At 31.6% G+C, this 13,964-nt stretch overlaps 1 pseudogene; it reads right to left on the minus strand.

Annotated features, from left to right (window-relative positions):
* The window catches only part of LOC117078326, a 102,557-nt pseudogene that overhangs the window by 45,044 nt on the left and 43,549 nt on the right, over window positions 1-13,964 (minus strand).

Consider the following 13,964-nt stretch of genomic DNA (forward strand, 5'->3'; position numbering starts at 1 on the left):
TCCATACGTCTCACTTTCTACTTTTTTTCCTGGAAATGGGTATAAAAGTATAAAGGAAACTAATATATGACTTCTAAAAATAGGTATTCCCGAACTCCTAAGTCTTCTCTTTTGTGTGACAGCTACAATGCAGAGCTAAACTTTCAGATTTTACCATTTAGGAGCTGCCTTCATTAGACTACTTTTACCCATTGCTAGCACAAATCCCGTTCTCTCACATTATAGTTTCTGGGACTGATCTTTTTAATCTTGTAAATATTTGAACTGGAATGTTATTGGAGAGCTCTCATAGAACTTTGTATCTGAGTCTATGGATGAATCTCTCTGAAAATCATCAAGACTTCATAAATTATCTCTGATTTCCAGCCACTGCTACTTTTTCAGCCAAATTCAGGGAAGGGGGATATTTTAGGTTGAATAATTTTATTTTGAAGTTTTTGTATCTAATCTTTCTGGCTATTTCAAATTTTTACTACAATTTCTGTGTCATCCACTACCTATCTGAACTACCTATAAGAAATATATATATATATATATATTATTTTTCTCAGCTATGAAAGCATCTGCTACTCTGTGTTCACCTGTGGAAGATGTTTTCCTCTCTGGAATCAGAACCTTGGGCTACCTTGAAGCCCCTACTCTTCTGATTTAAAAGGATAATATTTATTTCATCCATTTTTTTTCTTTTTGCTACCATGAGAACATAGGCCTTACCATCACTCTACATCTTAACAAGAAATAGAATCACTTAAGAATATTTTAAAGTACAATATATGTAAAATTATTTTTATTTCTCTTTAATTTTAACTCTGAATTTCACAGAGCTGCTGAATTGTAAAAGTCCTTGTGTGTGTGTATGTGTGTGTGTATGTGTATGTTTTTACTTGTCACAGGTGAATGAAAAACTTTACACTTGTCTTAAAATTGAGTTGGTATAAGTAATTATATCTAAATGGAAGATTTAGTTTTGACACCCCATTTGATTTGCCCCATACATTCAATGACAATATTAACACACAACTTTTCAGAGGAAATGATAGACATGAACATTATTGAATATGATATTCAAAAAGTTAAGAGGGAAGAAACTTGCAGCTTAGAATTTTAGCAAATTGTTTCAAAAAGTGAATGTAAAATAAGACATACATATACACATATATTTCTGTATATGATAAACACACATACATATTTATATGAGAGATATATACCTGAAAAAAATCAGACAATACATTTAGGAAAAAATGAAGAATACATACAAGATAAATATTTTGGTAAATCTAAATGGATTAACTACTTAACACAATAAGAGTAACATCTGATAGAACTTAAAGCATATGACAGCAAGATAGTGTAAGTTCAGAGAAAGAGAAAGGTAATGATCTAAGGTCTTGCAATTTTCAGATTAAGGTATAAATATTTTTATTAGACTTTGATAAGACAACAGTATACAATCTATTCTGGTAATGACAACAATAATGCTAAAAGAATAGGTAAATATAAAAAGACTAGAATGGGAAAGAAAAATATATATTTTTATTTCAACTTTTATTTTTGATACTTGGAGTATATGTGCAGATTTGTTACATGGGAATATTGTTTGTTGCTGAGGTTTGGAGTATGGATCCTGTCACCCAGGTAATGAGCACAGTACCTAATAGGTCATTTTTCTAACCCAATTCCCCACTTCCCACTACTCTAGTAGACCACAGTGTCTACTGTCCCCATATTTATGTCAATATGTGCTCAATGTTTAGCTCTCATTTATAAGTGACAACATGTAGTATTTGATCTACTGTTCCTATGTTAATTTGCTTAAGATCATGGCCTCCAACTCCATCCATGTTCTTGCAAAGGACATGATTTTATGCCTTTTTATGGCTGCATAGTATTCCATGGTGTATATGTATCATATTTTCCTTATCCAATCTACCATTGATGGGCAATTCCACATCTTTGCTATAGTGAACATGCAAATGCATGTGTCTTTTGGGTAGTTATTTATTCTCTTTCAGATATATATCCAGTAATGAGATTGCTAGGTTGAATGATAATTCTGTTTTAAGTAATCTGATAAATCTCCAAACTGCTTTCCACAGTGACTGAACTAATTTACATGCCCACCAAAAATGTATAAGCATTTCCTTTTCTCTGCAGCCTCTCCAACATCTGTTATTTTTTTTTGTCTTTTTAATAATAGACACACTGACTGGTGTGAGATAGTATCTTATTGTGGTTTTGAATTGAATTTATCTTATGATTAGTGAAGCTGAGCATTTTTTCGTATGTTTGTTGGACACTTATATGTCCCATTTTGAGAAGTGTCTGTTCATGTCCTCTGTCCATTTTTTAATGGGGTTGTTTTTCACGTGTGGATTTGTTAAAGTTTCCTACAGATTCTAGATTTTAGGCCTTTTTCAGACACATAGTTTTCAAATATCTGTAGGTCATTTATTCTGTTGACAGTTTATTTTGATGTGCAGAAGCTCTTCGGTTTAAGTTTCACTTTATGTATTTCTTATTTATTTATTTACTTATTTATTTTATTGTATTTTTTTTTGCAATTGCTTTTGGGGACTTAGTCAAAGATTCTTTACCAAGGCCAATGTTGAAGAATATTTTCTAGGTTGTCTTCCAGGATTTGTATACTTTGAGGTCTAACGTTTAAATCTTTGATCCATTTAGAGTTCATTTTTGTATATGATGAAAGGTAGGGGTTGAGATTCAGTCTTCCGCATATGGCTAACCAGTTATTCCAGCACTGCTTATTGAATAGGGAGCCCTTTCTCCATTGCTTGTCTTTGTTGGCCTCATCAAAGATCAGATAGTTGTAAGTGTGTGGCTTTATGACTGAGTTTTCTATTCTGTTCCATTGGTCTATCTGTCTGTTCTGGTACCATGCTGATTTGGTAACTGTGGCTTTATAGTATTGTTTGATGTTAAGTAGTGTGATGCCTCCAGCTTTGTTATTTTTGCTTAGGATTCCTTTGGCTATTCAGCCTTATTTTTTATTCCATCTGAATTTTAGAATAACTTTTTCTAATTCTGTGAAGAATGGCATCACTAGTTTGATGAGAATAGCATTGAATTGCTTTGGGCATTATGGCCATTTTATAATATTGATTTTTCCTATCCATGAGCATAGAATGATTTTGCATTTATTTGTGTCATATCTGATTTCTTTCAGCAGCATTTTGTAGTTTTCTTTGTAGAGCTCTTTTTCCTCCTCCTTGGTTATCTGTTTTCTTAGATATTTCATTTTCTTTTTGACTATTATAAGTTTGTGTTATTGATTGCACTCTCAGTGTGAATATTGTTGGTGTATAGAAATGCTACTGATTTTTGTACATTTATTTTGTATTCTGAAACTTTACTAAAGTAATTTATCTATTCTAGGAGCCTTTTTGCAGTCTTTAGTATTTTCTAGCAGCAAAAAGAGATAGTTTGACTTCTTCTTTTCCTATTTTGATGCCTTTTAATTTTTTCTCTTGTCTGATTGCTCTGTCAAGGACTTCCAGTACTGTGTTGAATAGAAGTGAATGGATTGGACATCCTTGTCTTGTTCCAGTTTTCAAGAAAAATGGTTTGAGCTTTTGCCAATTCAGTATGACATTGGCTGTCATAGAAGGCTTTTATTATTTTTAGGTATATTCCTTCAATGCCTACACTTTGGAGGGTTTTTATCTAAAATATATGTTGAATTTTATCAAAAATGTTTTCTGCATTTATTGAGATGATCGTATCATTTTTGCTTTTGATCCTGTTTATGTAGTGAATCACATTTATTGATTTACATATGTTGAACCAGACTTGCATCCCAGGAATACAGCCAACTTGCTTACTTGATTGTGTTGTATTAACTTTTTGATGTGCTACTGGATTTATTTTGCTGGTATTGTGTTGCAGATTTTTGTGTCTAGGTTCATGAGAGTTATTGATCTGAAATTTTCGTTTTTCATTGTGTGTTTGCCTGATTTTGGTATCAGACTGACGCTAATTTCATAGAATGAATTAGGAAGAGGCTCTTCTTCCTCAACTTTTTTCTGAAATGTTTAATATAATTGGTATCAGTTCTTCTTTGTAAGTCTAGTAGAATTCAGTGCTTTGAGTCCATCTGGTCCAGGGCTTTTTTTGGTTGGTTGGTGGGTTCTTTATCACTGAGTCAAATTTAGAGGTTGATTAGTCTCTTCAAGATTTCATTCTCTTACTGATTCAATTTTGGGAGCCGTTGTGCTTCCAGAAATTTATCCTTTTCTTCTAAATATCCTAGATTGTGTGCATAGTGTTGTTCATAGCAGTCACAGAGATTCTTTTGTATTTTCGTTGGATCAATTGTGTTATTACCTTTGTTGATTCTGATTGTGTATATTTAGATATTTGGATCTTTCTTTTTCTTTGCTAATCTAGCTCTGGGCCTATTCAATCTTATTTACTTTTGTCAAAGAACAACCTCTTTGTTTTATCGCTCTTTTGTACAGATTTTTGCATAGTGATATCACTAAGTTCTTCTCTAACTTTATTTCTTTTCTTCTACTAGCTTTGAGGTTAGTTTGCTCTCTTTTCTACTTCCTTTAGGTGTAAAGTTACACTATTAATTTAAGGCCTTTATAAATTCTTAATGAAGGCATTTAGGCTGGCCTATAAACTTTCCTCTTAACACTGCTTTGGCTGTATCCAAGAAATTTTAGTAAATTTCCTCTCTCCCTCATTAATTTCAAAGAATTTTTAAATTCCTACCTTAATTTTGATGTTCATCCAGGAATTACTCAGGAGTAAGTTGTCTGACTTCCATGTATTTGTGTAGTTTTTAGATAACTTGGTATTGATTTTATTTATTTGTTTTTGAGATGGAGTCTCACTCTGTCACCAGGCTGGAGTGCAGTGGCACAATTTTGGCTCACCGTAACCCCTGCCTCCCAAGTTCAAGTGATTCTCCAGCCTCAGTCTCCCGAGTAGTTGGGATTACAGGCATGCGCCAGCACGCCCAACTAGTTTTTGTATTTTCAGTAGAGATGGGGTTTCACCATGTTGGCCTGGATGGTCTCAATCTCTTGACCTCATGATCCACCCATCTCGGCCTCCCAAAGCTCTGGGATTACAGGTGTGAGCCACCGCGCCTGGCCTGGTATTGATTTCTATTCTTATTGCATTGTGGTTCAAGATTTTGCTTGGTATGATTTCATTTTTTTGAATTTATTGAGGCTTGATTTATGACTATTTTATCTTAGAATATGTTCTACATGCAGTTGAGAAGAATGTATATTCTGTAATTGCTGGGTGGAATTCTCTGTAGAAGTTTGTTAGATCCAATTGGTCAAGTCCTAAATTTAAGATCAATACACAAGAAGGAGAATAAATAAAATACACTAAAATGGTTGATTTAAACCTTAAAATGTCAGAAATTACATTAAATAAAATAGAAATTTATGGTTTAATTAACAGAAACTAATTATCACACTTGAGAGAATCAATTTTATTAAAATAAATATATAATATAAAATAATAACACTTAAAGTAAAAAGAGAAAATCCAATACCTTGCAAATACTACCTGCTATAGCCTGAATGTTGGTATCCTTCCAAAATCCATATACAGGGACGTAATTCCCAATGTGATATTGTTAAGAAGTGGTGCCTTTGGGAATTGAAGTTATAAGAGCTCCACTCTCATGAATGTGATTAGTGACCTTATAAAAGAGACTTAAACTAGCTTCATCCCCTCTTCCACCACATAAGAGTACAGTAAAAGTTGCTATCTATGAAGCAGAGGGCAAGCCTTCACCAGACAACAAAGCTGCTGGCACTTTAATCTTGGACTTTTCACCTTCCAATTGTAAGAAATAAATTTCTGTTGTTTATAAACAACCCAGTCTTAAGATATTTAATTATAGCTTCCTGAACAAACTAAGACATTAACCAAAGGAAATTGATAGAGTGGTACATCAGATACAGTTGAATTTAAATAAAAAGAGTAAAGATAGAGGGAAATTTCATTATGATAAACTGTTTAATCAAGAAAGTAAAAACAGTTTTAAATCTGTATTCTTATAATATCATACTACCACAACAGATAAAGTTTGGAAAAAAATAGATAAATATAAAAACCTACAATTATAGTGGGAGACTTAACATACCTTTTTCAGTAGCTGGTATGGCAATTATACCAAAAATGTGTGGGAATATAAATATTTGAACACATTGATATGAAAATCAATACAATTTTCATCTATGGAAGCCTACTTCAACAATTGCAGAAAACACATCTTTTTTATGTGCTCATGAAGCATTAATAAAACATTACCATATGTTATTCCAGTAAGCAAATGTTGACATAGTTCAAAGTTTTAAATCTTTCATAATTATTCTAATTACAGAACAATGGAAGATAGAAAGGCATAACTAAATATAACTTAAGAACCACCATATGTTTACAAATGTAAATGCTTTCTTCTAAATAGTCCATAGCTCAGGGAAAAAAGTCACAATGGTAATTAGAAAATATTTTCTACTAAATAGTACAAAAATACATAATATATTCAAATTATTGGGTGCAACCAAAGTTATGTCAGATTGAAATGAATGTATTAAAAAACAAGAAAGCCGGGAAATAGATTATGTAGGAATCCATCTCAAAATAACAGAAAAAAAAAGACCAAATTTAATTCAACAAAAGAATTGAGAATAAACAAAAGGAAAATGCAACACATTTATAAAAAGAAATGCTTAACAAAAGTTTTTTTTTTTTGAATAGACAGGGAAAAACATGACTTTTCAATCGATAGGAATGAAGAGAGAGGGAGAGAGAGACAAAGACAAAGAGTGGAGATTCAATAGACAATATCAATAAGAAATAAGGGGTATGACTGTAGATATTAGAGATATTTTAAAAATCAAAAAGGAATCTTGCAAAAAACTAATGCCAACAAATTTTAAAATTAAAAAATAAAAATTCGTATAAGAATAAAGATATAACAATAAAAATGACAGAAGAAAAAAGAGATATTCTGATTTGAACTATTACATATTAATGTAACAGAATCTTGACCAGAAAAATGAAGCCACAAAGATAAATTAAGGTTAAGGTGTTAGAGCAGGTGACAATTTCAAATAGAAGAAACAAACAATGGCCAACCCACATGAACTATTTCAGAAAAGAGATTCAGTATTCCTCACAATACAGTCTTTCTAAGGACGGTATTTCCTTGATATAAAAATCTGAGGCCATCATTTAGAAATTGTTTTATTATCACAAGCATAGTTGCAAAATCCAAACAAAACGTAAGCAAATTAAATATACTGATAAATAAAATGCACAACACACACAAAAAAGGCTTATTCAAGAAATGCTAGACAAAGGCTATTCTATAGATAGCATAATATTACAGCAAACATTACTCTGCATGATGAAATTCTGAAATAATGTCCTCTAAGATTAGGAATGAACGTGAAAGCCTATTGTCATCATTTCTAGTTGGTACTGTATTGGCAATGCTAGCCAGTGGAATTATAACAAAAACACAATAAATCGTATCAATAAAGATTAAAAGGCCATAATGAATAGTATAGATGATTCTATATATAGCTGATCCAAACACCCTATAAGCTAATCATTAGGTCTAATAAATGAGTTTTATAATATTTCTAGATATAAGATCAATAAAATCTTGATTACATTTCTAGGTTCTAACTAAACAAGAATACACACATTCACACACACACACACACACACAACCATTTGGAACAGCATTAAAAGATCAAATACCTATAAATATGTAAATAAGGATAAGATGTGAAAGACTTCTGAAAATATAAAATATTGAGGACATTTGTTTTAAATAATTAAACACATAGGGAAATATGCCACATCTATAGATTGAAAGACTTAGTATTAGAGAGATAATAGTTCTTTAATATTGATCTATAGAATCCAGAAACACCTGAACAAATGTGTGCATAACTTTTATTAAAATTGGCAAATATTTAAATTATTAGAAACCCCAAAGCCAAGAATAGTATATCTTTTAAAGGAAAGGGGAAAAAAAGGTATAACGTTATTCTACTGAATATCAAGACTTAATGTAAAAGGAAAGTTATTATGATAGTGTAATATTCACACAAGGTTAAAAAAATAGAACCATCAGATGGAATGAAAAAAAAATTAGAATCATCAGATGCAATGAAAAAAAAAAAAAAAATAGAACCATCAGATGGAATGGTGAGCCTGAAATGCCTCATGTGAACTTTTCCGTCATGCAAAGATGACACAGCAGAGCAGTAGAGAATAAACTATTTTATAAATGTTGTTTTGTCAATTGGGTTGCCATATAGAAAATTATCTGTAGCAGGCCCAAATTGGACACAGCCTAAATGGTTAACAAAAGTAGAATATGAGCTTGAATTGCCACGTGTTTAAAAACCGTGTATGAGAATGAACTAAACAAATATGCACTACTTGAATGGTCTCACAAACATAATGTTGGGTGAAATAAGCCATAACAAAATAATGAATGCTAAATGGTTATATTTCTGTAGAGACCCAGAATAAGCAAAACTAACTGTAAATGTTTTAAGTGAAGATACTGATGTTGAAAGGGAGGCAGGGAGGCAGAGGTTTCCAGTTTCATGGCAGTATTTCCCTTTTTGACCTGGGTGGCAGTCACAGGAGTGTATTAATTTGGGAAAAATTTGAGTTGTAAACTTAGAATTTGTGCATTTTTCAAAATATATTTTCGAGTAATTTAACATTTATAGCTCTGTATACTAAGTTTTGCTTTTTTATGACTATGCATGTAAAAAGTTTTAGGTTTTCTATATTCCACAAACAAGAGGCACTATTAGACATAATTCCACAAGTATTATTAATATTTGCATGAATAAAATGAATTAAGCATACACAAGAAAAGACGTATTTTTAGACAAGTCAAAACAAACGTGAATCTAACCACTATAACTCTTTCCACAGGATACAGATAAAATCATTTTATATGGATTTTTTTTTACATAGAAGATTTACTTTTTTTTTTTTTTTGAGCTTTCATCTTAATATCCTCATTGGAAAATTGATATATTTTCTATCTCATAGTATAATTTTAAAAAGTAAATGCAAGAACTGTGGAAAGTAGCACTTAAGAAGTACTTAATAATTAATAACTAACATACATATAGCAATATCAATACTATCCAAGGTTAACTTGCTAATTAATCCCTTGCTAGACATTTTACATTAAACCCCAAATTTTCACAGCGTTAAATTATGTGGTGATGAAGAATGAATTTTTCCGCTCATTTAAAAAAATTTAGGCCAGGCGCAGTGACTCATGCCTGTAATCCCAGTACTTTGGGAGGCCGAGGCAGGCAGATCACGAGGTCAGGAGATCGAGACCATCCTGGTTAACAAAGTGAAACCCCATCTCTACTAAAAATTCAAAAACAAAATTAGTGGGGCATGGTGCCGGGCGTCTGTAGTCCCAGCTATTCAGGAGGCTGAGGCAGGAGAATGGCATGAGCTTCTATGTAAAAATATATATATATATATATATATATAATGACTTTATAAAAGCAAGGTTTTTTTAAAAATGGGATTTTTGCTAATTTGTATCATAAAGCACAGTTTATTTTAGTTATGCATTGTTAGAAGCAACTTGAATGTTAAAAACATCTTCCGTCTCAGTAATCTCCAGTTACCAAAACACTTGATCCAAATTGTGTTTGATAGTATGTCTAATGCATGATCAACATAGGTTTTTGAACTTTATCTTACATTAAAAACTCTGCCTTAAAGAAATTTTTGTGATCTTTAGACATTGGCTTAATATTCTTGAAGTTCAGTGAATTCATCTACAGAGTAGGGTAAGAATAATTATTTCATATAACTGTTGAGATGATTTAATTAAGCAAGATTTGAGTTATAATTAGTAAAGTTTCACATAAATGGAAATTTTCTGAACATTTTTAAGGAGCTTTCCCATTAGGTTTGCCTAAAGTATTTATTAACACGCCCCCTTTCTATCTCTTATCATCAGCAAATATTTTTAAGAGACTGTTTCTCTTTATATTCATTGGTACCATCCTAAATGACCATTACTTCTTTCCTGGACTAAAGAAATCGTCGTTTTGCCACCTCCAGTTCTTTTTTCACAACACCATACATATCCTTTATTATAAATTTAAATAAGAAAAGGTTGCTTCCTTATACAAAACCCCCCAAAAAATCATATTGCTCTTGGTATAAAATCTACTAACTCTAACTCAAAATCAAAACAGACAAACACACACACACACACAAACAATGCCCACTTGCCTTTTCCAAGTCATTCAAGCATATTCCTTCCTCCAGGACTTTGTGCTGATAATGTGCTGGTTATTTAAAAACTAATTCACTTCTCAGCTTAAATATTATGTCTTCTAAAGAGGATATACTTATCAACTGATTTAAAATCACTCTTCCTCAAATCATTATATTTCTGTGACTTTGACATTATTTTCATGATAAATTTTATTTTTTATATAAAATATATAGTTTAAGATAAATATATTTTAAGATTTAAAATAAGATAATAATTATCTTTTCATGTAATATTTTCTTTTATATATATATTTATAAATACTCTTTTGGATCAAAGTTTTATGAGGGTAGAGGCGTTCTTTGTCATCTTGAGTCCTTTGTTTCCTCCTGGGGATTAGTACAGACTCAGTATTTGTTGAATAAATATAATCCAGTTTCATCACTAGCTAATAAAGCAGAGAGAACACCTAAACCAGATGGAATCCATGATCAAAGGAACTTGAATATTTCGATGATGCATAATTCTCCAGTCCAAGCAGGAAGGCTTTCTCAATTCACTATTAAATTTGTAATTTTGAATAATTAAACACAGAAAGATATAAGTTAGTGTAAGACAAATACCAATATATTTATATTTGTCATCCAGAAACTTATACACATGGTTACAATATAAATATTCTACATATACAAATATACATATTCACCATCGCTTGACCCATTTCAAAAACAAAGATGGTGTAAAATATAAATATGAAATATATGATGTAATTATTATGAAGTACAATTACTGTTAGAAATAACTCAGTCTAAGGTAGAGTTATCACTTAAAATTCATGAAGAAATTATTAAGTAATAATCACAGTAACTGATTAATAAGATTTAGATAACTAAAGGTTATTAAGAAATATGCAATTTTTTCCCAGAGGAATAAAAGCTTTGTTTTTTAATAAATTAATGCCATTTTCTTTCTTTTAGAGAGGGCTTTGTTAAAAAATGTAGCAATTCAAAGCAAAACATAAAGTTTCTTTCACAAAGTTAATCAATTATTAAACTAGGCCATTGGCATCATTGGCATTCTAAGCTGTGTAGGAAACAAAAGTTGCCAGCTGCACAAGGCTTCAAATGGCAACACCAAACTATTCATATTGAGAATGACTTTTCAGCACACATTAAGTATAGTGCCAAAAGTATTTTTCACAAGTTAAAGAATAATGAATTGGACTTGGCGTCTGAAATTCCTGACAGGGCAGCATTTTACAATGTGAGCATATAGCACCAGGCCATTTGATTGGCAGCATGTTTGGCTTCCGTCATTAAACATCAAAAACTTAACCATATTGACAGTTGCATGGCCATCGGACTTCTAAGTGAGTTGTCACGTGAGATAGGTTAGCTTCAAAAGAATTGACTCAGAGCATTGACTTTAATTTTTTATTCATCAAATTCACATGGAAAGTGCTTTTCTACAACTACCAAAGGGTTATGTTCAAAGCTGGCGTAACATTACTCTTCTTCACTTTTTTTATTGCCTCTTATATGTGTAAGCTATATGAAAAGTAGCTATTATGCAAAATGCCTAGCATAAAGTATATTCTCAGTACAAACAACTATTTTATTATTAATATTAGCAACACTATGGATACCATCAGTATGCTTTTACAGTACTGTATGTGGTTAGCTCCTTAACATCAGTACTGTTTGATTATGCTCTATCAGGGTTCCCCAGGAAAAGAGAAGTCATGTTAAGAAATTAATACAAAAAAATATTAAATGCTGGTTACAAAGGTATTAGAAAGGTAGAAGGAGAAAAAGGGAGACATTCAACTAAGAGATAATTTCAAGACATTTCTCCCATCCAAGACGGCTAGAAAAAACAGAGGAAGGAAGATGCTGTTTCCAGAATTCAAGATGCATGTGACACTGAGCCTGCTGCAAATTGCCAGCATCAGAACCTCCAAAAGCTTCTGAAGCCTGCAACTGCTCTTTCTTCCACCCTTCAGAGCTACTGAAAGCCGTTGTAGCCAGCAGCTGCTGGCAATCACCCCTTGATACTGCTTCTGGAACATCAAAGGCACTGAAGTCAATCTCTCCTCTGAAAATCCTATCAGTGATTTTAAGGACTTTATGCTGAGTGAAATAAACAAATTCTAAAAAGTCACATTATGTACAATTCCGTTAAGATACCATTCTTGAAATGGCAGAATTATATATATATATATATGACAAACATATTCATTGCTGGGGGAGCTGCGGATGGGGGGATGGTGGAGGAAGGGGTGAGTGAGGAGTGACTATACACATATAAAATGAGGGTGATCTTGGTGGTGATGAAATTGTATTTTATTTTCATCCTGTGATTGTTGCATAAATCTACATATGTGATAACATGAAATGGAGCTATACACACATTTTACAAATGTCAAATCTCTGGTTTTGATATTGTACCAGAATTATGTAAAGTGAGATAACTGGAAAAAAACAAATGAATAAAGACTATATTAGGCTTCTCTGTAATTTTTTTTTTCTTTTTTGCAAATTACTGTGAAAATATAATTATTCTAAAATAAAAGTAATAAACACATAAATACGTAAGTGAATAAATTCTCCCACTGCTAACACTAACTAAAATTCAGTTGGCAGGAGAGTCATTTGGCAGGAGAGTCTAGAAAATTCAATTTTTAAGTGCTCAGGAATCAAGATTCCTTTAATATAAAACAGAACAATTGATGATAGAAGTGAAATTGAGTGCATATTAATGAAGAAGAAAAATAGCATACTACCAAGTATCTCTAATATATACCCATTGGTTAGCAAATTCAACTGTATTTTTAAAAATATCTACAGAACTAACAAGTGTTTAATTGGTTATCCTGTAATAATCAGCATAACAATGGTGTTGAAGGCTCTAAAGAAGTAATTGGGGAAAGTAATATCAAATAGCTTATATTCAAAAAACAATATGCTAGTCCTTATGATATTCTTGCCACATACTAGATTATCAATAATATTTGTTAAGTGAATGGTTGAAATGAATACCCTAATTCCAAACAGCATGCTATTGTGATTTTTTTTTTTCAGTTTAAACTACCAAAAATAGAGTTTTATATTTTCAGTATTGTGTAGCTGGGTGATGAATTTTAGGGTTTTATGGAGTAAGAGCCTGGAGTCATACAGCTAAGTAAATAGAGCACCATCTTAGCTCTGACTTTCTAAACAAGCAAAATATATGTTATTTTGAAAAGAGATCAAAACTCTATTTCATTATATAGCTCAAAACATCAAATTCAATTTCTTCCTCTTTTGTCTTTTTTAAAATATATATCCCAAGCCAGCAAAGCCTGGGAATAACTGAACAAGAACCAATATTCTTTTATTACTCCTTTATTTATTTAACTTGTATTATAACCTGTATGATAACAAATTTGAATCTGAACTACTGGATGCACATCAGGATACATGGGACAAAAATAAAAATATGAGTGGAAATATATCATCTCCAGAGAGCTATCCATATCTTCTTATAAAAGAAAGGCTACACTTAGTAGATTCTGATGCAATGAGAGACTTCTAATTCACTGGGAGTGTATGTAATAAATAAATATTAATTTTTTCAAGTGATTTCTATACATGAATTAACATTACAATGTTTTATTCATCTTTTGGTTATTCATATAGATACTGAT

This window comes from Trachypithecus francoisi, unplaced genomic scaffold (assembly GCF_009764315.1).
Source record: "Trachypithecus francoisi isolate TF-2019V2 unplaced genomic scaffold, Tfra_2.0 Lachesis_group0, whole genome shotgun sequence".
NCBI lineage: Eukaryota > Metazoa > Chordata > Mammalia > Primates > Cercopithecidae > Trachypithecus > Trachypithecus francoisi.